The sequence below is a fragment of the Petaurus breviceps genome, unplaced genomic scaffold (genome assembly GCF_028583685.1).
Source record: "Petaurus breviceps papuanus isolate PSGF00001 unplaced genomic scaffold, PetGlider_PUasm1.0 185, whole genome shotgun sequence".
In the NCBI taxonomy this organism is placed as follows: domain Eukaryota; kingdom Metazoa; phylum Chordata; class Mammalia; order Diprotodontia; family Petauridae; genus Petaurus; species Petaurus breviceps.
In genome coordinates, this window is record NW_027185797.1 from 22,092,549 (window position 1) to 22,117,509 (window position 24,961).

Genomic DNA, 24,961 nt, shown 5'->3' on the forward strand with positions numbered 1-24,961 from the left:
CCCTCACAGAGCGCAGAAGTCAGGCCTCTGCTGGAGCTCCTGGACTGCTGTTTGCGTGTGCTCCCAAGCACATTCCGTGCCTCCTCGCTGTGGCCCGGTTCCGCTTAGCCTTCCAGTCTGTTTTAAAATAGGCCACGTTTGGGGCACTGCGCGATCAACAGGAGTGGAAAGTTGGCGCGCAGGCTTGTTTAAACAAAATTCCCGAGCAGCCTGCTGGCAGGTGTTTCCAGAGTTCTGGGAGTATAATTCTTTGGATAGGACGCATGCCAACGTACATAGCAACAAGGGGAAGGAGAAGGGGAAAAAAGCGTTTTCCTTCCCGGCAGTGGAGACAGCGCAGAGCTTTAGATGTGAAATCGAAGTCGCTGGTTCAGCCCCGGGGCCCATTTTGGCTCCAGCTCAAACTAGCATCTTCCTGCACTGGGCTCGGGAGAGCTTCACAGCAGGCATAAGGCAACTTGTTGACAGCAAGAGTCCCTGAAGCCTGGAATCTCAAGGACGGAAGGGACCTCGGGGCCGCCCAGCCCGACCCCTTACGTCCAGTGCAACTCAAGACTTCATGTGGGGCGGCCTCCGTTACCTGAAGCCTCCTTGTCCAAGCATTCCACGTAACTCTTGTATGAAATGAGGCAGGAGGACTGAGAAGGAAAAGCAGAATTCACTCATCGATTAATTTCCCCCTGCTTTGCCCATTAGAGCTTGGCATCGATTTTGCTCACTCTCAAATGTCACTTTCCAGAATGCAAACCTGGGGCAGATGTCACAGTGCATGATGAGTTTCTGAGCCTTTCCTTGGCACTTGGGCCAATGCTCAATGGATGCTTCAGGATGGGGGCTTCTGCTCATCCCATTGACCCCTGAGTGAGTATGATGTGACCCAAGAGAGAAATAGCCCCTAGTTGCTCCCTTTATCTTGCCCTTCCTCCCACTCCCAACCCCAAGCTCAACTAGCAGAGTTAAAGAAAGACATTATCAGCTGCTAAGGAACAGGGGATCACGACTGACGCTTTTAGTGGAAACATTTCGAGATCCCAGCAGGAGTGAGGAGCTCAAAGTCTGAGATGACTGAAAAACAGAGACGTCTTTTGGTCTTAGCAAAAGGCCTGGCACATAGTAGGCCTTTAATAAACGCACATTGACTGACTGACCATGGAACTTTGGAGCCAAGAAGACCCAAGCTCAGACTCAGACACTTACCACCTTGGTACCCGTGGGCAGCCAGGGAGCACAGGGGATAGAGGCCTGGGCCTGGAGTCGGGAAAACTCATCTTTCTGAATTCAAATCAGTCCTCAGACACTTACTAGTTATGAAATGGGCTGTGTGACCCTGGGCAAGTCACTTGACTGTCTCAGTTTCCTCATCTATGAAATGAGCTGGAGAAGGAAATGGCAAACTGCTCCACCATTTTTGCCAAGAAAACAAACATGGCTGAAACCCCTAAACAACAACAACCCATGGGCAAGTCATTTAACCCCACTGTGCCTCAACTTTTCTCATCTGTAAAATGGGATTACAAATAATAGTATCTATCTTATAGGGTACTATAGCTATAAAAATAAGGTGATATTTGTGAAGCGCTCTGTAAATTTTAAATCACTATGTAAATGTTGGCTGTTTAGTATTAGTAATAATTTCAGTCAGACCATTAGAATGGTGATTAGGTTGGAAGTAACTTTTCATACTATTCCCACCTTATTTCCTGTCAATTTTTGTATTTTTAAAAGCAATATCTAGCACTATAATAATGGCATTACTCTTGACCTGTACTCCCAGAAGAAGAAAAAAAAAGTGAATTTCAATGGGCAGAGATAACGGAATCACTAGTAATCCACTTAACCTGAACAGATAGCAAAGCCCAGAGTAAGCAATGTAGAAGGATAGGTTGGAGCCAGATTTTAGAGGGCATTAAAAGCCACTCTGAGGAGTTTATATTTTATAGGGTTGGGTAATATAAGGAACAATAGCTCAGGCTGGTATAAAATAACATACATTTATATAAAATTAGATCAGGGACAGGTAGATAGCACTTTGGCCCTGGAGTCAGGAGGACCTGAGTTCCTATTTGACTTCAGTTGTGTGGTCCTGGGCAAGTCATTTAACCCTGATAGTCTCGCCCACCAAATGTGTGTGTGTGTGTTTAATGGGATCATATATGTAAAGCATTTTATAAATTTAAACGATCTACATAAATGCTAGCTGTTCCCGAGAGCTGTTGGGTTTGCAAAGATCATATTTACTAATATGTTCTCATTTTATTCTCATAATAGTGGGAGGTAGGTGCTATTATCTTCCCCATTTTACATATTAAGAAACTGAGTTCGCATTTAAGTGATTTGCCCTGAAGCACACAGTTATCTGTGTCTGAGGCCAGATTTGAACATAGGTCTTCCTTACTCCAGGTCCAGCACTCTGTCCACCTTGTCACCCAACAGGAGAGTGATAAGATCAGACTTACTATGTATTAGGAAGATCATTTCTTGTAGCTTTGTATAGGATGGATTGAAAAGGAAAAGGGAAGAAACTGAAAGTCAGAATCCAATTAAGAGGCTGTTGCAATAGTCAAGTCAAGAACAGAGTGAAGTTTGAATTATGGCAGTCATTGTGTGCATGGAGAAAAGATGATAATGCAAGAGATACTGTGTAGGAACCACTAACAGGGTTTAGGAACTGATTCAATGCTGGGGGATAACAGAGAGGGAAGCATCAAAGATGACCCCTAAGGTTTGAGCCTGAGATTGGAGGATGATGGTTCCTTAATAGAAGTAGGGAAATTTGGAGGGAGGGAAGGTATTACAGGAAAGATGACGAACTCTGCTTTGAACATCTTGAGTTTGGGTTGGTGGGATATTCAAGAAGAAGTGTGTAGCAACTAACTGGAAACAGAGAAAGGGAGTTCATCTAAGAGATGAGGCCTGGATATTTGAAAGTGGCATTGGGAATGATGTGTACAGAGAACACTGTATCCATGGAGGTCAATGAGATCCCCGAGAAAAAGAGAAGAAGGTATAGAAGTTAGCCTTAGAGATACCTCTAGGATTCTGGAGTTAGAGCTGGAAAGGGCTCTATCTAGATATTCTCCCATTTTCACAGATAAGGAACCTGAGATCTAGAGGACAGGAAGAAGATGCAGAAGCACTGAAGGAGAACCAAGACAGAACAGAGTCACACAAACCAAGGAAAGAGGGGGTAGTGCGAAATGCCACAAAGTGAAGGGAAAAGATGAGACCTAAGAAACGGTCTATGAGATGTAGCATTGGAGGCCATTGGTGACATTAAAGAGAAGACTTTCGGTGGTGGGGCTATTGATCAAATTGCTTGGAATGAGTGAGTCGGTGAAAAAACTGTAGGGTTACTCTTTCTATCAGTTTAACAGTGACAGTTAAGAGAGAAACAGAATGATACTCTGCTGTTGTCTCTCAGTCTTTTGTTGTTTTGTATATGATTCTCTGTGACCCCACTTGTAATTTTCTTGGCAACGATACTGGAGTGCTTTGTTATTTTCTTCTCCAAATAATTTTACAGATTAGGAAACTGAGGCAAACAGGGTTAAGTGACTTGCCCGGGGTCATACAGTTAGTGAGTATCTGAGGTCAGATTTGAACCCAGGAAGAAGAATTTTCTTCAGGTTCTGGACTCTATCTACTATGGCACTCAGCTGACCTGGTGAACTTGAGGAGTTCAAGGAAAGGTTTTCCAATCTATGTATATGTTTTAGCATAGAGGAGACTTGTCAGTAAAGAGAATAATTGAAGACTAGAGAAAACAAGAGAATGTTCAAAGGAAAAAGGTCCCAGATAAGACAGGGAAAATATGATACAATATCTCCTCTCCAGTCCATACTCCATCCAATTCATACTCTTAAAAGTGAAGGTCTGACTATGGCATTCCCCCCGACCCTCCCTCCCAATTGAATAAACTCTAGCGACTCCCTATCACTTCTAGGATCAAATATCCTGTGGCATTCAAAGCTTTTCATAAATTCGTTTCCCTCCTGGCTTTCTAGTCTTCTTACAACTTACATTAGTCCCTAAATGCTCTTTGATGAAAGGAACCTTTGACGCCATCAAATACAACCTCTGCATTTTGCATTTTACATTTACGCTTTACATGAGGAAAGTGGAGCTCTGAGAGGTGAACTGTCCAAGGCTGACCTTGTTTGTCATTCAGAAGGACTGAGTTTACATCCTTCCTTTGAGCTACTACTCAGTGGGCAAATTCAAAGCTCTTTACAACCTGGTCCCTTCTCCTATCTCGGTCATTTTTACTGGCTGGTGTTCCTCACCCCCATCTCATTGTCTGAAATTCATACCGAGGACTTCTGGCCCCAAATCCAGTATTCTTGCTATTATACCTTTCTTCTTCCTATGGGAGAAATTCTGTGAATGGCCTAAAACAAGAATGCCTCCCCCAGGATTCCCAGTAATTAAATTGGGAAGGAATGGATTCAACCATGGCTCCTTGTGTCCAAATCCCCACCTTTGGTCCCTGGTTGACATAGGAAAATTGTGAGGGTCTGAAATTTCCAAAAAAACTGAGAAACCGGAAAGCAACCTCCTGGAATTCACTGAAACAAGGGATTTATCCTCAGGGCTTAGTATATTACATACAAATTACAAGGGCTATTTTTTTTTTGGTAGGGGTGCCTGAAACTATCTTTTTACCAGTTTGACACAGCATCTGGCATATAGTAGGTGCTTAACAAATATATGTTGATTGAGATAATGTTACTGTAGTAAATGTTAACTGATTAATAAATGCTGATTGATTGAGTTTGGGGAAGTCCCTGATGTGCAAACTCCCTTCACATATCCAGATCAGCAAATTATTGTTTCACAGACTGCAGCCTGGGGGAATTTTTCAGAGATTAAGCTATTTAAGAGAACAAAAAAGAGGAGGGGTCAATTTGTACAAGAGTGTTTATAGTAATTCTTTTTGTGATGGCTAAGAATTGGAAATTGAAGGGACACCCATCAGTTGAGGAATGACTGACCAAGTCATAGTATATGATTGTTATGGAAAATTATTGTGCTATAAGAAATGGCGAGCAGGACAATTTCAGAAAAACTGGGAAAAGCTTGCATGAACTGATGCAGAGTGAAGTGAGCAGGATATTTTAGATGAAGAGCTGCAAATGACTTAACTTTTCTCAGCCATACAATGATCTAAGACAATGCCAAAGGCTATCCACCTCCAAGAAAAGAAAACACAAAAACTGATGGTGTCTCAATATGGACCGAAGCATACTATTTTTCACTTTCTTTCTTTTTCAGTTTGTTTTCTTCCACAAGATGACTAATATGGAAATATGTTTTAGATGATTGCACATGTATAACCTTTATCATATTGCTTACCACCTCAAAGAGGGGATAGGTATAGGAGAGAGGAATGGAATTTGGAACTCAAAACTTCAAACTGAATGTTTAAAATTGTGTTTACATGTAATTGGGGTGGGAGGATAACCATTTGCCCACTGTACTTTCCTCATCTGTAAAATGAGGTGATTATATTTGATGATGCCAAAGGTTCCTCCCATCTCTCAATCTGTGGTTCTGTCATCTCTCTGCCCATTAAATCATCATCACCATCATCATTAAATGTGTTGCCCTTCTTAAGGTTTGCAAAGCATTCTACATATTAAGTCATTTGATCCTCACAACCAACCACCCTTTGAGATAGGTGCTATCATTACACCTATTTTCCAGATGAGGAAACTGAGGCACAGTGAGGTTTAGTATCTTGCCCAGTAACCTAGCTATAAGTGTCAGTCAGGAAGACCTGAGTTCAAATCCTTCCAAAACCTGCTACTCTATTCACTTTGACTCTCTATATGTAATACCTAAGTTAACAAAAGTTTATAATAAAAACAGAAATACTCACAAAAGTATCTGAGTGTAAAAATATAATTTAAACAGATCTTGTCTAAAATCAAATTCTACATGTACACAAGTTAAATGGGACATTAGAGATGACCATTTCCAATCCATCTTCTCCTCCTCTCTAAACAAGAAAGCTTGCCTTTTCTATCCTGCTCTCCACATGAGCATGGGCATGCATGATTCCTTTGCCCCAGGAACACCATTTCTCCTGAAGTAATGCTTTTTTGGAAATGCTTTTTTCTGTGAAGCTTTCCAGGGCAGCCCAGCTAAAAGTGCCTGCCCCCCCCCAATACTTTCTCCCTCTCTACTAAGCCTCTCCTATTTGCTCAGCTAAAATAAATACTAATGTTATTTGCTAGGGATTGTTATTTTTCATCTTTAAATTCCTAGATTGTAGCATAGTGCCCTGCACACAACAGGGGTTTAATAAATACTCATTGAATGGAAACATGGACTATAAATACACCATGTAAAGATATTCATATACATTGTCTAGATTCAGGAAACTGAAACCCTAGAGACAAAGTGATAATGAGGTGTAGTGGGGAGCAGAGGGGAAGGAAATCAAGTGGAGGGGAAGGAAGTTAAGAAGAGGGGAGGGAAGGGGAGGGGAAGGAAAAGGAAAGGGGAGGGGAAAGGAGAGGGAAAAGAAGGAAAAAGATTAATATTAGCACCTCCTGTGTGTCGGACACTATGCCAAGTGTCTTTTTACAAATTTTTACAAATATTGTCTCATTTGATTTGAAAGAATTCTAGACTTGGAGTATGAGTACCTACCTGGGATCAAATCTCAGCCTGATTCTTCTTCCCTGTTGGACTTTAGGCACAGCCTTTCCCATCTCTTGACCTCAGGTTTCTCAACTATAAAATGTGACAGCTGGACCAGATGGAAACATCTCTTCTAGATGTGGGATGTGTATGGGGATGTGTAATGGGAATGTAAATTTGATGATCTTCCCTGCCCCTAGGCTAAAGTGCACCTGGAGCCTGGGGTGGGAGGCTTGTTTTTCAGTAGATACTTCTTGATTGGCCAGTGAGTCAATAAGGTTGTTACATTCTCTGAGCCAGGAGAAGGCTATATAAGCCCTGATGTGTAGCTTTGTTTTGGGGGCTCACTTTGAGAAGTGTTCTGTGATTTGATCTGGATTCTGGGAAGCCGTTGTCCAGAGCCCCCCGGCTTTGAAACCCAGATGTTGATTTGGTATGGATGTAATGGTTGGAAAGTTTGAAATCTGTCTACTTGATCTGTTTCTGTCTTGATAATTCTGTCTGTATATTCTGAAGTTCGGGGTGCTCACCTTTTTCCCCTGAACGAGGTAAACGATATATGTTTGACTGATTAAAGTAAGCTTGTTAACCCATTTTGAGTTGCTTTCCTTTAACAAAGCAGATCTAAGAACCTGTGTTGGTAGCAAACCCTGAGGAGGCTTGGGGTGCTTGCTGCTACAGGATGAGAGGGAGGGTTGTGGGTATATGAATGTGAATTCACCCAAGCTACACAGTAAGTAGCAGAGTTGTATTCTAATCCAGATTGTAAGTAAAACTTATGTAGTTACCTGCCCACCTCAAACTTTTCATCTAAGACATCTTAAAGCTCCTATCAATCACTGTACAAACTTTTATTAAGAACCTACTATGTGCTACAAGTACAAAGAATGAAATAATGCCTATGTTCAGAGAGCTTACTTTCTCATAGGAAAGATAAGTACATGTAAAAATATAAAGCTTAAATATAAAAGGAATCAGTACAAATACATGCAAAGTACTTAGAACAGTGAAGAGAATGCAGGTCTGAAGTCAGGAAGCCCTAAGTTTAAATCAAGACTGTGACACACTTACTATCTGTGTGTCCCTGGGCAAGTCGAGTTTCCTCATCTGTAAAATGAGCCAGAAAATGAAATGGCAAGCCACTCCATTAACTTCTCCAAGAAAACCCCAGATGGAGTCATGAAGAGTCAAACACAACTGAAATAACTGAAACAATCATAACAAAGCTTGGAAGTGAAGAGACTGTTCTTCAGGGAATGTTGACTTTGCAGGGCTTACTCAATAGTTCAAGGAAAAAGCACCAGAATATACTGTTTTTTTGTTCTGTGTTCCTTTCAGTCAAAGAAGTTTGAGAGGCTGTGTGTCAAGTGCAGGAACTTCATAAATAGGTCTTATTGTTTTTCAGGAAAAGGTGCCCTGGTCTCATGAATCGAAGGGAACAATCATTCATCCCTGGATTTTCTGCCCTTGGTTTCTTTGAAACTCTGCCGTGTGAACTTGGAGTTTTGTTTGGATTTTAATGTCAACCCCAGAGGAGGAAGATGTGAGGAGCTCCAGCCTGGGCTGCCTCTTTCACATTTGACATTTATCACAGTCCCCTGGATATCATGTATCCAAGTCTGAAAAGGTCGTGAATGGACTTCGGGAATCTTCATTAAACTGGCCAGCATCTTGTGATGAAGTGTTTATGGAAATGACTCCCATTAATTAGGTGACGCCATAGTTTAAAACCCATCTGGCTTTCTTTAAACTTCTTGTCCTTATATACCTCATATTTCTAAATATCTAAAGCAACAAACATCTGCTGATCACCTGGTGGGCAGGAGGCCTTGGGTTCTGTACTAAAGTTTTCCAGATTTTTCCCTGCCTTCAAAGAACTTACAATCTAATCCAATGGAACATGTCTGGATGGGAGGAAGCATACATATGTTTGAGTGTTCATATCCAGGACCTTCTTGAGTCCTAGGGAGAGGAGAAAGAAGTGAATGGAAGGAGAGCAGGAGTGTGCTGGAGTCAGCTCTGACCAGCTCCTGAGAGGTGATTGTTAAATTTTCAATTAAGACATTGAAAGACATACCTCAAAATTAAAAAAAAAAAAAATACATACCTTAAATAGAAAAATGCTTCAAATCAGTGCTTGATTTACTGATTTGTTTCTTATCTAGACTTAAGAAAGTGATGGAAAGAAATAATAATGATGCAATTTGAACTTAAAATTATGTCTTAACTGTTTTTTTCTTTTTGGAAAGCCAGTTGTTAAGCATTTACCAGTACCCAGGAGAGAGATTAAGAATTGCTTAGAGATAATGTGGTAGGTGGTTAGAGAGCTATCTTCAGAGCAAAAAAAATTTTAAAAACCCTAGATTTAAATCCTGCCTCTGGCATATGCTAATTGTGTAAACTAGTAAAGTAATTTAGCTTCTTGACGTCCCAGGCAACTCACCAAAAGTATAAGTTAAAGATGAGTTATATTAAAGGAGGGTGGTATACTGGGAGTTCTTTATGCTAATGAAATCATCTGTCTGGGCTTTTCTTTTTTTTTTTTTAATTGCTTACACTAACTTTAAAGAGACCTGTACTAGTGAAGAAGAGATGAGAAAATAAATTGGATCCTGCCTGCTTTTAATATATAGTTTGAAAATTGCTTCTCTCCACCTCTTACAAATAAGGAAAAGTTTTGAGCTTTACTAATTCTCAAGGCAGAAAAAATCAGCAAGGTAATGTAAGAACTGGGGGTGGAGGGGGTGGTGGGGAAGCAAACCAGCAAGGATCTTAGGATTTGACTTTTTTAGTTCGTGATCTACTGGGACTGGAAAGAAGGCTATAGACCAATGGATAACCCATAGTCCATCCTTCTCAATGTTCACAGTCCTTAGCTAAGATGCCTTAATTCTTTAAGACATTGCATTAAGCCATGGAGCTGCAAACTAAGAAACCTTTGAGTCCCAAAGTTTCCTTGAGCTTTCAGTAAGCCAACTATTTCCCAAGGCAAGAATCTGTGGTCCATTGACTATTCTGAAATAGTATTAGAATTCAAGGTAATCCATTATGCTTGTGAGAAAGTAGAATCTTCAGAGTCAAAGTTTTCTGGGAAGCCAAGACTGGATAACCAATTGTCAGGTATTTATTTTCATTAAACAGTAATTAGTATAATAATTATGTATAATAATAATTATGTTTTATAATAATGCTTATGTATTATATAATACTTACATATTATGTAATTATGTATGATTAATAGAATTAACAATGTTACTAATTAATTAGTAATATAATTAATAATGATAGTATTTCTATAGCACTCTAAGGTTTGCAAAGTGCTTTATGGAGATTATCTCATCTGACCTTTTTTTAGGCATGGGTCCTAGGTGGCCCCTGAGTTTCTCTTCACTCTGATATTTTGCAATTCCATGAAAACAGAAATTTTTTGATGAGTTTGTTAGCCCTTTAAATACCAAGTATTAGTGAATAGGCATAATTCACATAGTGGATCTCATGTTGATCTTGCAACCAAGAGACCTGGGTTCAAATCCAGCTAAGTAATATTTAACCATACCTATCTTCAGAGGTTATTACAAAAAAAAAAAAAGTAAGTGCTTTGCAGACCTTAAACGCCCATAGGGATAAGAGTTGCTCATTTCAGAGGTAACAGGCTTTTGTTTAGGAAAGTTCATTACAAGTTTTGTCAATGGCAGAGCCTATAAATACACAGTAGGCATCAAAGGATTATTGGCGGACTTGAATTGAGGAGCTTAAGGGCATAGGGACGGGTGATTGGAATTTAATGAAAAGTTTAAAAAAGATTCAGTTTTTGTTTAATTATGTGATTCTAAATGAGACAAATGCCAAAGAATAACATAACCCCCTCCTGTCAAAAGCCTTTCCTGATCCCCTCAATTGTTAGTCCTTTCTCCAGCCTTAAATTATCTTCTATTGACATATCAAATAAGCCATGCAAAACACTCTGCAAACCTTAAAGTCTCACATGAATGTTAGCTCTGGTTATGAGCTCTTTAAAGATGGCATTCCCCATAACAGAATGTGAGCTTCTTGAGGACAGGACCCAATATTTCCTCTTCTTGTGATCGTAAGTTTATGGTTTAAAAGGGTCTTAAAGGTTATCAATTCCAACCCCCTAATTTTACAAATAAAAAACTACATCACAGAGAGATTAAGTGAGTTACCCAGAGTCACTCAGCTCCTCAGTATCTAAGGGGGCATTTGGACCCAGGTTTTCCTGACTCTGAGGCCAGCCCTCCATCCACTATTCGATGCTGGCTTCACATCTCTTGTATTTGCACCCAACTTTTGCTAGATATAGAATATAAATTAAATAAATATATACTTACATAAATATAAATAGATATAAAATAATTTGTTTTGTATTAAATCATGGCTAAGTATCCCTGTCATTCATAGGGATCTCCTGGTAGAGAAAATTCCTACCAAGGATAAGCTTGATGCCACTATGTAACACAAAGACAGAATGCAGAATTTGGAGTAAGGAAAAACTGAGTTCTAATCCTGCCTTAGTCACTTGTCACTTAGCCACTCTGTGCCTCAGTTTCCTCATCTGTAAATGGGGATAATGATAATAGCTCCTACTTCTCAGGGTTTTTGTGAGAACGAAGAGAGTTAACATATTGCTTTGTGCTTTGCAAACCTTAAAAATTCCTATATAAATGCTAACTATTATTAGTAATGTTACTGTTGCAGTTTATAGTCTTAAAGTTACCTAGAGCACTGAGGAGTTCAGTGGTTTGCCCAGGGTCACACAGCCAGAGTAGGACTTTAACTTATGTCTTCTTCATTGTGAGACCAAATGTCTGCACACTAGGCAAACACTGATTCTCATTTATAAATTAATAAATTAAATTATTAAATTAAATTGAATAAATGTTTCTTGAGTTATGTTGAACAAGAGGTGGCCTCCTTCCTTATCAAGCCTGACCCCTCCACCTCTGCCCTTGTACCTATCTCAATCAATAAACATTTATTAAACGCCTCTGTGCCAAGCAATGAGAATACAAAAAAGAGGCAAAAGACAGTTCCTGCCCTCTGGGAGCTTATAGTCTATTGGGAGAGACTGCAAGAAAATAATCTAAATACTCAGGGTTTCTTAGTGAATTAATCATCCACAGTCTTTCTCATACCTTCATCTCACCTCATCTCCGCCAGTTTCTTCTCCTTACCCTTTAGAAATGAGTGAGCATTACTTAGCCCTAGAAAAAGCTTCCCCTTCTCCCCATAGGCCATCCCAGCGCTCCCCTACTTTGGCTGCCAAATGGGGAGATATAACACAGTGCCCAGAGGCACTTAATAAAAGCATGTTGGATTGAATTAGAAAAATAGTAAAGTCTCTGGCTTTAAAGGTTTTAAAGCTTTCCTTGGGGAGAAGAGGAGGAAGAGAGAAGGAAAGAAGAAAAGAGGAAGAAAAGGAAAAGGAGAAAATGTTTTTCAGGGTGACTGTAGCTTAGCAACCAGGCTGTTTGTGCAGTGGTCAGCTGTAATGTTCTTTCCCTTAGGAGGATTTCAACACCTTTGTCACCCAGCAGTGGCCGCAGAAATCACCCTGTGCACAATGAGGGGATGGAGCAAGGAAACTGTCTATCAGCAGCTAAGTCCAAGTCAACTGGTGCAACTTCCTATGCCTGAATAAATAAATAACCCTGGAGATCACAAGTGCCTATGGACTGTGACCTTCTCACTGGGAAGCTCGGCTATGGGAGTGGGGGTGGAGGGGAGGGGGAAAGGAAGGAAACACTAGGAAGAAAATACTATTCGTTTGAGCAGCAGTTACTTCAAAGTGTTGATAGAAGGCTGGATTTGGAATTAAAGGTCATGGGTTCAAATCCCATTTCTATCATCTACTGCTTGTTTAACCTTTTTTTTTAAAAAAAAGATTTTTGTTAGCATTCAGCATTCACTTTCATAAGATTTTGAGTTCCAATTTGTTTTCTTCCTTCCATCCTCTCTCCCTCCCCAAGGCAGAAAGCAATCTGATATAGGCTACACATGTATAATCTATGAAACATGTTTTCACATGAGTCACGTTGTGAGAGAAGAATTAGAACAAAAGGGAAAAACCATGAGAAAGAAAAAAAAAGTGAAAATAGTCTGCTTTGATCTGCATTCAGAAGCATTGTTGCTCCTTTAACCTTGATCTTAACACTTCATCTCTGGGGTCTCAGGTCCCTCTTCTGTAAAATGAAAGGGTTGGACTATCTGCCCTTCCAGCTCAAAATCTATCCTCCTATGAAATTTGGGGACCATTGGCTAGTTTACAAGAATATTCACAGGAATAATCCTGCCTTTGAGAAGAAACCACTTCCCTTTGAGTTAAACATTTTCATATATATGTACATATAGATATGCATATATATGTATGTATGATATGTATGTGACATGGGTTTAGGTATACAGGTATGTTGTGCACATATGGTACAATACATGTTAAGGCTTTGCTGTCACTCTCTCTCTCTCTCACCCTTATATTTGATTGACACAATGAGGTCTGGACCCATTAGGAATACCCTCTCTTCCCATCCTGCCATTGATCAGATCTTCTCCAATCCTTCAAATAAAAGTCTTTTCCCCTATCTCATTTTCCTCCCAAACTTTGGATCTTCACTTTGCCCCCATGACACTTTCAATAAATACATAAACTGCTTTGCATGTTGTATCATTTAATCACACACACACATACACACACAAATTTGTAAAGTTAGGGTCTGCAGGTATTTATTCTCCCTATTTTCCAAATGAGGAAGTTGGGGTGTAAGGAGGTCACACAACTCGTGTGAGAGGTGGGAGAAAAACTTGTCTCTCTGCACTCCAAGTCCATTTGCTCATTCCATTACACCAGGCTGACTCTCTACTCTCTACCTACATCTTTGTCATAACCCCTTCCCCACTCTCCACCCCCAGCACCCAGCTCCTTGATAAAGTGAAGTCCAAGGTCACATACACAGAAGGCAAAAGAAACCAAAATTCAAACCATGTCCTTCGATTGGAAACCCAAGCTCATTCATTGCATTTGGTGGCTTGGTTCCCTGTCCTTTTGAGAATGCTTCTGACTTTGGCACAGAAGTTCCCCATCTCTCACAGTTTTAACATGGTGCCTTTTCACCCAGTCCTGGGAACCCAATACATTCTTTGGGTCCTGCCTCACAGTCCCCAAATTATTAAGGCTAATGTAGGCAAGACAACAGAACTCCAAAGATCAATTCTTGGAAATGACTTGAGGCACCTCACTGACTCATTCAGCATCACAGGATCTGAGGTAGAGAAGGAAGTGGCAAATATACTCTTAGCTTCCCCATTTTATGAGCAATGGAAGTCATGGCAGAAGACCCATCATTGTCTCCAGGTCACATGGCAGGAGGAACACTGGTCGCTTACCTTCCAGTTCATAAGGCTTCCAAGCAAATGGAAAACTGCAGATCTGAGATAATCAAACAAAATCACATGTAAGCCAGAGGAAGCCAGTGTTTCTTTACCCTAGGAAAGGAGGTTGCATCTTACTCCACTGAATGTTCTAATTGGGTAGAAAATAAAATCTGAATTATAAAGCAAGAATTGCATGGAAAGGTCCCTCAATCCTACCCACTACCAGCTCAGTTTCTCTGACAACTGTATGAAAATTGGAAGGACTTTTGCTAGCAATAATAGCAATGCTATTAGGAATTTACTTACACCATCCATGTTCCCCTTCCCATTCTGAATTTTTCTTTAGTGGATTTGTTGTGTCCAACTCTTTGGGACCCCATTTGGGATTTTCTTGGCAAAGATACCACAATAGTTTACCATTTCCTTCTCCAGCTCATTTTACAAATGAGGAAATAGAGGTAAATAGGGTGAAGTGATTTGCTCAGGGTTATACAACTAGAAAGGGTCTTAGGGCTGGATTTGAACTCAGGTCCTCTTGACTCCACATCGAGCACTTTCTCCATTGTGCCACCTAAATGCCCTGTCCACTTCTGAATACAGCTGTGGTATTTTGATGATAATTCCAGGTGCCTTCCCTGGAATAGATACTAGATGGCCTCTGACCTTCCTTCCCTCTCTAGATATGGATCATAATCAATTAATCAACAAATATTGATTAAATAGCTACTTTGTGCCAAGTGCTGTGCCAAGTGCTGGAAAGAAACAACAATGAAACATTCCCTGCCATCAGAGAAATTACATTCTATTGAGGACTCTGCATATGCATACATATGTATATATAAAATAAATTCAAGGACATTTGGGGGTTGGAGAACTAGGTAGTACAAAGGATAGAGTGCTGGACTTTGACTTAGGAAGACCTGAGTTCAGATCCAGTCTACGACACCTACTAGCAGTGTGACTTTGGGCAAGTCATTTAACTCTGTGTCCCTCTATTTCCTCATTTGTAAAATGAGCTGAAGAAGGAAATGGCAAAACCATTACAAGTATCTTTGCCAAGAAAACCCCAAATGAGATCACAAAGAGTCAGACACAACTGAAATGACTAAACCACAACACTCAGCTGTAAAATGGGGACAATAACATCTGTTTCATAGGGTTGTTCTGAGTTAAAATTTGTAAACAAATCTATAAAATTATCTTTGTGTCAAAGAGATAATATTTGTAAAGCACTTAGCATAGTGTCTACACATAGTAGGGGCTACATAAGTGCTGTGATTTTTGTGTGTTATGGTCCATGGGATCACAAAGAGTCAGACACAACTGAAATGATTGAACCACAACAAGCAAAAGGAGGTAAAAGACAGGTGGTCACTAAAACAGCAGGAAGAGAATACCCAGGAGAAGAAGTGACCAACAGAACTGAGAGCCACAAAGAGAGGCCAAGGACCAGGATCAGAAAAGACCTCCAGTTTTAGCCCTTAAAAGACTGGTGGCAACCTTGGAGAGAGTAGTTTCAATCAAGTGTTGGGTTCTAGATGAGGTCTCATGGGGGTAAGTAGTGAAAAGAAGGCAAAGTGGAAACAACACTCAGTTCTAGCAATTTGATCATGAATGAGAGGAATGAAGGATTTGAGCTGGAAGTGATCGGAGAGGATGCCTGTTGTTTTATATCAGAGAAACTTAAGATGAGAGAATTAAATGCCTAGGTCCTGGAGACCTTACAGTCCTATAGAAACATGAACTCACAATACTCCCAGTTGGTCTGCTCCACCCTAGAGATGTAGTCTTTTACCATAGCTTACTTTTCTCATCAAAACAGCCCAGAAGTATGGGAGGTTAGGGGACAAGGAGTAGGCACTATGCAAATAAAATGTCACTCCATCCCATTAGCTTTTGGAAAGAATGAATGCGGAGCCCTAGAATCTGGACTGCACCTCCTACACTAAGAAGTCCTTGTCTCCTTATCACATTTCTCTGATCTTTTCGTTTTGTTTTATTTTACACGGCAAATTATATTAAATTTGAAATGCAATTAAATGGACTCCTGAAAGCATTTAAATTAGAATCTTTTATCTGTTCAGACAGTGCTATATTCTAAACCACCACTCAATAATCCAAAATCCATTCCGATTTGTCAGAAGGAAGAATTTTTTTAGCTTTAATAAACAGTTTTAAAAATAGCAGCGATAGAATGAGATTACAGTTGATTATTTTGATTATTGTTCATGGCCTCATCTTCAGCTAAAAAAAAATAAATAAGCTTTCAGGGCTGATAGAGGTATCCTCTTATGCTAGTTTCTAAATCCTAACAAAAAAATTCACCGAGGTAAGAGTGCTCTTGTAATTATTCCTTCTAGAATGGGGATGGAGTAAGGAGTCAGGAGGGCAGCTAGGAGGGACAATGAATAAAGCACTGGGCTTGGAATCAGTAAAACTCATCTTCATGAGTTCAAATCCAGCCTTGGACACTTAGTAGCTGTGTAACCCTGGGCAAGTCACTTAACCTCTATTTGCCTCAGTGTCCTCATCTAGAAAATGAGCTGGAGAAGGAAATGGCAAAGTATCTCTGCAAACAAAACCCCAAGTTGGATACAGATAGAAACAAAGCATTGGACGCAACTAAAAATAACAACAACAAAGGATCAGGAGTTGATCAATCTTCTTCACTGTGTGCCTTGGTTTCCATATTTATATGTAAAAAAAGAGTTGAGTTCTCAGGCCCCGCTTAATGTCACACCCCATGATTCTCTGCATCTGTGGGACTACAGACAAGAACAGGTGGTCATAACCCTAACCGGAAGCAGGAATTAAGCAGCCAATCAGAGGTGCTGGCTGGACTGGGGCCAAGCTGTGTGGGATTGGAATTCAGCAAGTGGGTCAGCAAGTTTTCGGCTAAGTAAGTAAATAAATAAGTGGAAGGAAAGAACGAAAGGACCTTTCCTTTTTCTGTCTTCAAAAAATTCCTTAGCTACCAGCAAGAAAGCAAAACATGGTGTTAGAGACTCGGGCCTTCTTTCGTTCCTTTGAAAATCGCTTCAAAAAACCCAGCAAAGTCCAGGGCGAGGGAGGAGGCCAAGTGAGTTCAAGTTGAAATATAAGGAGACAAGACCAGAAGAGGAAAATAATGATGCTATTTGCACAAGCAAGCAGTGAAAATGTGTCAGCAAACATGAGGGCCCTTTAAACTAGCAATAATTTGACGGAATGAGGTCACTTAAAGGAAGTAGCTTTACTGAACTCAACTAGGCTCACTCCAATAGTTTGACTATTCTAGGACAAAATAATGAAATACCAGGCCCCACCCTTGGATGGGAATTGGTTTTTCTCCCAGCTTCCTCCTACCTGGCTACTTTCTCCCTTACCTCGGTTGAATGGCAACATTTGGATAATCCACTGGAGCTTTGGGTTGAATAACAGGCTTACGACAAACCAGGAGTCTCTAGGTATGCTGCCATCCTGTTCTCCTGGAAGGCCCATGTAGAGTGAGGAGCCACATTTTTCCACTATTTCCTTTAAAATAGAAACACAAAGAAGATCGGTGGTTGGATTGTCACAACTGGAAACTGGCATTCTGACCAAACATGAAGGAATAGCAAGATGGGAGGTTAGTCCCAGCTGAAAACTGGAAAGCACACTATGCAACAATAATGATGATGAGATGAGGAAGAGCTGATATTTATATAGTGTTTTAAGGTTTATTTAATAACTTATCTCATTTTATCTTTGCAACAATTATTCTCATTTACAGATGAGCAAATTAATGCTAAGGAAGGTTGTGACTTGCTCAAGGCGAGATAGGTAATCAATTTTAGATTCTCCACTATACCACCTAGCCAGTCTTAAAAATACTCATATAGGGGCGGCCAGCTAGCACAGTGAGTAAGAGCACCGGCTCCAGTGTCAGGACGACCTGGAGATTGAATCCCGGGCTCAGACACTTAGCACCCACCCAGAAACACCTGGCCGTGTAACCTTGAGCAAGTTACTTAACCTCAATTGCTCAGGGGCGGCCAGGTGGCTCAGCAAGTAAGAGCACCGGCTCCAGTGTTGGGATGACCTGGAGATCAAATCCCAGGCTCAGACACTCAGCACCACACCCAGAAATAACTGGCCATGTAACCTTGAGCAAGTTACTTAACCCTGATTGCTTAAAAAATAAAAATACTCATATGGTCATTCCAGGGGTTGACAACATAGGTACCTACTCCTGGGTTCCCACAATTTAATTTGGGAAGACAGCCTGGTGCCATGGAAAGTGTATTGGAATCAAAAGTCAAGATACCTGGGTTCAAATCCTGGCTTTAACACTAGCTATGTGATCATAGGCAAATTATTTCCCAACCTAGAGCTTGTATGAAATGGAGAATGGGGAGACCATACTCATCTGTAGAATGAGAATAATAATGCTTCTACTATGTCAATCATGGGGAAAGTGCTTTGTAAACTTTAACTTGTTTTGTAGTATGAATTGTTGAATGGATATGAATATGTTGGATGGATATGTGGTTCAGCTGGTAATCTCATTGAGGTAGATATACCCTCCAGCAATGCACATAGGTACCCCCTGTTCTTTCCTTCTTTACAATTCTCACCATGTTGAATGTATCCATGTATCCATGTTGTGCTGTCCATCCTCCACAGAGGCATCACCCAACATGGGGTCCAATATGTCACTTGACATTGTATGCATCCCTATGGAGCCCATCAGTTGCCCATTGCTCTGACCATGTGACCTGCCCATCCTACTTTCCTCTCACAAATCTCTCTCCCAACATCCTCCATGCTTCTTGTCTTGCACAGTTCCTCCTTGGTAATGTCCTGCAGCATAATCATAATTCTCATTCACTTCTCACACACACCATGTGTCACCGCCATCCCACCATGTACCAATGTGGATTTTTGTTATTTTGTGGAAAATCAGTCTAACAAAGTAATTGGGGTGAAGGTGATGCAAGATCAGGGGAAAAGAAGAAAGTCAAATAAGGAAAGGATTTATTGGTCATCCAACAACTAGGAGAAATGGGGGCTCAATCAGTCCACAAGCATTTATTGGGCACCGCCGTATGCCAAGCACTGACCCAGGCCCTGGTGATGTAAAGATGATACCAAAATGAAATAGCCCCTGTCCTCAAGGAGGTTCCATCTTATGTAGGGAGAACCCAAAAGCACTTCCCCAAAAGGAGAAGCCCATGCATTCTACACATCTCTCTGTTACAGAAGCTGGCAGCTGGTAATTAAACCTAGTCCAGGAGACAATTACTGTCTCCTAGTGTTTGCCAGCCTTCCAGGAGCACACATGCAAGTGCCATCTACAAATTGTTCCAGTTACACTTCCAACTTCCATTTATTATGAAGTGGAAAATATTATCCAAATCTATTAACATGTTCGAATAGTCCATACCATTGAAGTGTCTGCTCCATGGAAGGCTCTGTATTAGGGGCTTGAGGGACACAAGGCAGGGACACGAGTTTGAATCTAGGCTCAGACACTTAATACCTGTGTGACCCTGGGAAAGTCACTTCAGTTTGGGGGTTCTCAATTTTGTCATCTGTAAAATGAAGGGATTCATGATCCCTAAAGTCCTTTCTGGCTCTATGACCCTGTGAATCCATACTTGATGCTGAATCATCCAGTGAGAGGTCCAACACCAACAGAGAATCACATCATCACAAAGCTGTTGCAGTCAGCTAGCTGAATGAGGCCTCACCTTCTAACACCACAAACTGGTCCTGCAACATTCCACACTTCAGCACAGATGTTGGTGCAACAGAAAGAATATTTTCAAAGAACTGTTGAGGAGGGAATGGAGGAAATGTGCCTCACAAGGCATTTCAAGCCTTCTCCTTTTTGCCTAAGTATATTCAAGCATAAAATCATTAACAAGGCAGTTTATGGTTACTATCCATTTGAAAACTTTCTAGCCCTTTTGAAATTGATGCATGGCAATTTCCTTTGAGTTCTTGAAATTTGTAAGGTCTGTTATCTCCCTTAACTGATGTTTTCAGATGGTATATTTTCTCTAGGCAATGTGATAAAGTGGAAAAAAAAGTCTAGATCCAGAGTCAGTAAAAACCTGGGTTCAAATCCTGGCTCATACTTTCTACCTACCATGGACAGGTTTCACTTCCCCAAGCCTTAGCAAACTCTCTAGATCAGGATTATGACAACTCACACTAAAATCACAGGTCCTTTGGCATATTAAAAACCAATTTGGAGATTATGTGTTTCTTTTTCTTTGCCATTCCTTTTGGGAAACAAAAATGGAATTAGAAACTTTTAGGTGACACCCATAAAAAGAAGAATTAAGATATTTGGTAGCAAGCAGTTAGGATGCTGTTGTAACTGCAATTTTGCCTCTTTGATGTCTCCAGGGCAGGCTTTTTAAAGTACATGCTATTTATACCCTTATGTGGGGTGGGAGGAAGGATAAGAATCACTCCTACTGAGCAAAGGACATAGAAGTGCAGCTTGCTACAGTCATGGCCAAAGGCATGCCTTACTAGAAGAGCCAGGATGGTGCTACCTAAAAAAAAGAAAGAGACAGACAGACAGAGGCAGAGAGAGACAGAGAGAGGAAGGAAGGAAGGAAGGAAGGAAGGAAGGAAGGAAGGAAGGAAGGAAGGAAGGAAGGAAGGAAGGAAGGAAGGAAGGAAGGAAGGAAGGAAGGAAGGATCTCCACACTCAATAGATGCACATGTTCATAACCCTATATAGAGACCATGGTGTGATTCCATTGCACAAGTTACTACCAGCTGCAAACATCACAGAAGGTGAAACCTGGAAGAAACTACCCCCTTCTCATGCCAGTGAGGAAGCCCCAGAGCAGAGGCCCTAAGTGACCTGCCACATTCCTGGCTCTGCCAAAGCCGGGTGTGCTCAGACTTCCTGCGCTGTACTTAGAAAAGGGAAGGGAATAGATGGGGTGAGTCTCTGACGTCCCAAGTCCAGAGAGACATACAAATGGCACCAAGTGGATATTAGCATATGTCAAGATTTTTGGAGGGGTGTGCTTTTTTTCTCATAATACAATTTCATTTTAGAGAAGTAACATAGCATACTGACCTGGGAGTCAGAAAGACATGGTTTTAAGTCCTGTTTCTGACACATACTAGCTGTGTGACCCTGGGTGAGTCACTTGATTTGCCTCAGTCAACTTTCTTGAAGACTACAAATCACAGTTAAATGACTAATACAGGAGGAGTTAGCATGCCTGAAGTTTCCCAGGTACCCATGAAATCACATTACTACTCCTATCTGTTAGAGGAAAGTAAATTTTTAAGATCTTCCCTGCCCCTAGGTTAAGTTCACCTGGAGCCTGTGGTGAGAGGCTTGTTTTTCAGCAACACCCACACCTTGGTGCTTTGTGATTGGTCAGTGGGTCAAGAGGGTTGTTACATTCTCTGACTCAGGAGAAGGCTATATAATCCCTGATGTGAAGCTTTGCTTTGGGGCTCACTTTGAGAAGTGTTGTGTGATTTGACCAGATGAGACTCTGGGCAGCCGTTGAACCTCCCAACTTTGAAAACCCAGATGTTGATGCTTCCCTCTCTGGTAACTGTGATTAGGTATGGATGTATGTAATGGTTGGACAGCTTGGAAGCCTGTCTGCTGAAATGTTTCTCTGTCTTGTAACTTCTGCTTGTAACCGCTGTATACTCTGAAGTTCGGGTTGCTGACCTTTTTCCCCTGAACTAGGTAAACAATATATGTTTGATTGATTAAAGCAAGATTGTTAACCCATTTTTTTTTAATTTTTATTAATTTGTTTGTTTCCTTTTAGAATACAGGATTCAATTCCACAATTCCTTGCATTTCACATTTTGTCCCCCTCCTTCCCCTCCCCCCGCCATGGCAGCTTATAGTCGATTGTTAACCCATTTTGAGTTGCTTTCCTTTAGAAAAGCAGATCTAAGAACCTGTGTTGGCAGCCACCCTGGGGATGCTGGAGTGCTTGATGTTACACTTTCCTCTAGGCCCTTAACAACAAACAAACAAAACTCTTTAGATGCACAAAGGAACTAACAACTTTGAAAAGTTCAAGATTCAGATCTCTAGAGCAGGAATTCTTCACCATTTGTGTGTGTGTCTGTGTGTGTGTGTGTGTGTGTGTGCCCTTCTGACAGTCTGGTAATGCCACTGGACTCTAGCTCAGGCTGATGTTTTTAAAGGCATAAAATATATCAAAACCAAATATATTGTAGCATAGCTATTTTAAAAAGTCTTTTTTAAGTTCATAGACCTCAGGTTAAAAATCCCTTAGAAGAGACTCCAGAGGCAATCTAGTCCAATCCATTCATTTTACAAAGAGGAAACAGACATTTTAGAGTTAAAGCCATCTATTTCTCAGCTTTGGAATGATGGACCAGACCCCATCCTTTCTTATAGCATGTTAGTTCGTTCGAGAGCAGGACTGAACTTTTCTCTGTCCTTTGCAATGCCTCACAGAGCCCATTATAAAACGTCCCCATAGCCTGGGGTCCCAGAAGTGTTTACTGACTAGTCAGAGGATAAGATTGATGGTGCCTCATATGGCCACTTGCTCATTAGACTTCTATCCATGCTATTAGTGTTTATGGTAGACGGACACAAATAGAAAGACTTTATTAATACTATATCTCAGACACTGCAAATAACATGGATGCCATGTCTTTGACAGTACAATGAGAAAGAATGGTGGCTTTAGAATTCAAAGATCCAGATCCAAATCTCACCTCTGACTCTTAATATCTGTGTGATCTTGGGTAGATCATTTAACTCTCTTGCCCCGAGTTTGGTTTTCTCATCTGTAAAATGAGGGGTAAGGGGAGGTTGCATTTGATAGCTTCTGAGATTCCTTCAGTCTCAATGAAGGAGGCCTCAGAGGCCATTGTCATTACAGAATCACAGAGTCCAGAGAGCCACCAATACCACCACAAGAATACCGTCATCAAATATCCCTGACATGTGGCCATCCAACCTTTCTTTCTAGACCTCCAACAGGAGGGGAAGTTCTTCCTGCCCAGGCAGCCCATTCCACCTTGGGATCACCCTTATTGCTAGTAGATTGTTCAAGACATCAAGCCTAAATCTGGGTTTTTGCAGTGCTCACAGTTGCTTCCAGTTCCACCCTCTGGAGTCAAATAGATTAAGTCTTATGACTTCCCAAAAGCATCATTTCAAGTCTTTGAAACCAGTTCTCACATAGCCATTGATTCTTCTCCTCTTTAACCAGTTCTCATTGGATATGTTTTCTGCTTAGAACTTAACTGAGGGTAAAGCATTACCCCAATACCTTTCACCCTCCACCAAGAGCCATACCAGCTTTCTAGGTTGTGTGGTCTTAGCATGCTCAAGGCAAAACATCTTCTCAAGATGGCAATAGAATTGAATTCTTAAATGTGCTATCTCGTTGCGAAATCCCTTAATGTCCTCACAATGACTTATGTGGGGGGGGGGGGGGGAGGGGAAGAAAACCAGGTTCAGCATTTTGACCCAGAAAATAAAACTGGATTTTAACAGTGGTTTCTGTTATTAACTATTTGACTTGAGAATATCTAATAAAGGAATAATTTGCTCTTGCACTTACATAGGTGACAGGAGCTGGAACTGTGATTTAATTGGGAAGGAGATGGGTAGTGATGTAGATAGAGTACCAGCCCTGGAGTCAGGAGAACCTGAGTTCAAATCCAGCTTCAGACATGTACTAGCTGTGTGACCCTGGGCAAGTTACTTAACCTAGATTGTGTCAAAAAATAAAAAATAATTAGTACAGGAAATTCTTAGATGAGGAAATTCTCTCCACCAATGCAAGTCAGCACCTTCCAGTACCTTTTCCCCAACTGACAGTTTTAGAGAATTGTTTAGGAGACTGAGAGATTGTGACTTCCCACATACTATGTATGTATACATACAGGAACATTATATGTGTGTATGTGTGTATTCTTATATACACATATGTAGAGAAAGATCAATATGTAATAGATATTTTTAAAAATATATATGCATATATACATATATTTATATATATATACACACATAGTTACAAATACAAATGTGTGTATATACATATATTTTTTCTATTTTAAAAATGAAATATCTACTAATTCTATCCAAAGGAAGATTTAATAATGACTAATTTACCCATATGGACATTATCATGAATTTAAAATAATTTAAGCACAGGATTTGAATTCTTAAATGTATAGAGATTATGAGATTTGGGAAATGACAGTAAATTCATAGGAAACACTGTGTTAATCATTTCTATATGCAAATGTTCCAATTATGAAAATACAGGGCTTGGAAAGGGAAGGAAAAGTGTTTTTCATTTGGGACTTGGCCATTTATTGCCATCACATGTGAAAATGACGGATGTGCTCATTGCAGCCAAATTCAATAGAAGACTCATGAATCCTGTGACCTATTTTCCATTTTCCTTGTGTACACAATTAAAATTATTTCCACATTAAGACCAAAATATTGTGGGATGGAAACACCCCCCTCTGCGAACCCCCAATGTGAACACCCACAGTGCTCAGACCTCACTGAAAACAAAGTTTTCCTGGAGAATTTAAGAAAATATTCCAGTTGCTTTTATTTCATGCAATTGCAGCAGGGCATTGATGAAGATCATATGGTATCAGGTGAGGCAGGGTGAATGCTTCAGTATCCATATTTTCAGCCATGAGTTGGTCTGTCCCATCAAGTGCTTTATGTATGTGAGTTGAGGCAGGGAAGAAAATTGCTGTGACTCTCTGGGAAACCTGACCTGCTACAGCTGTTTGATCCCCTGCATCCCCCCTTTTTTTTGCATTCTCTGGGGCCAGCCTCAGGCAAAACTAGGAAGTCCTCAAATCTCCAACTAGTCACAGAGCCTTTGTGGTTTTCAATTAATTTTCACAAAAATGCTGTGGTGGAATTAAGTCAATGTTATTAAGCCCATTT

General features: G+C 40.6%; 1 long non-coding RNA gene across 2 annotated transcripts in view; it reads left to right on the plus strand.

Moving 5' to 3' along the window:
- The window catches only part of LOC138161474 (uncharacterized), a 33,347-nt gene extending 20,263 nt beyond the window's left edge, over window positions 1-13,084 (plus strand). Inside the window, exons 1-3 of one of the 2 annotated variants that reach the window (XR_011168376.1) lie at window positions 21-861; window positions 8,051-8,682; window positions 12,171-13,084. This is a non-coding gene — a long non-coding RNA (uncharacterized lncRNA). Of the gene's footprint in view, window positions 1-20; window positions 862-8,050; window positions 8,683-12,170 lie in introns of those variants that run through there. The other variant, XR_011168377.1, reaches the window with a different exon arrangement.
- The last annotated feature ends 11,877 nt before the right edge of the window (window positions 13,085-24,961 follow it).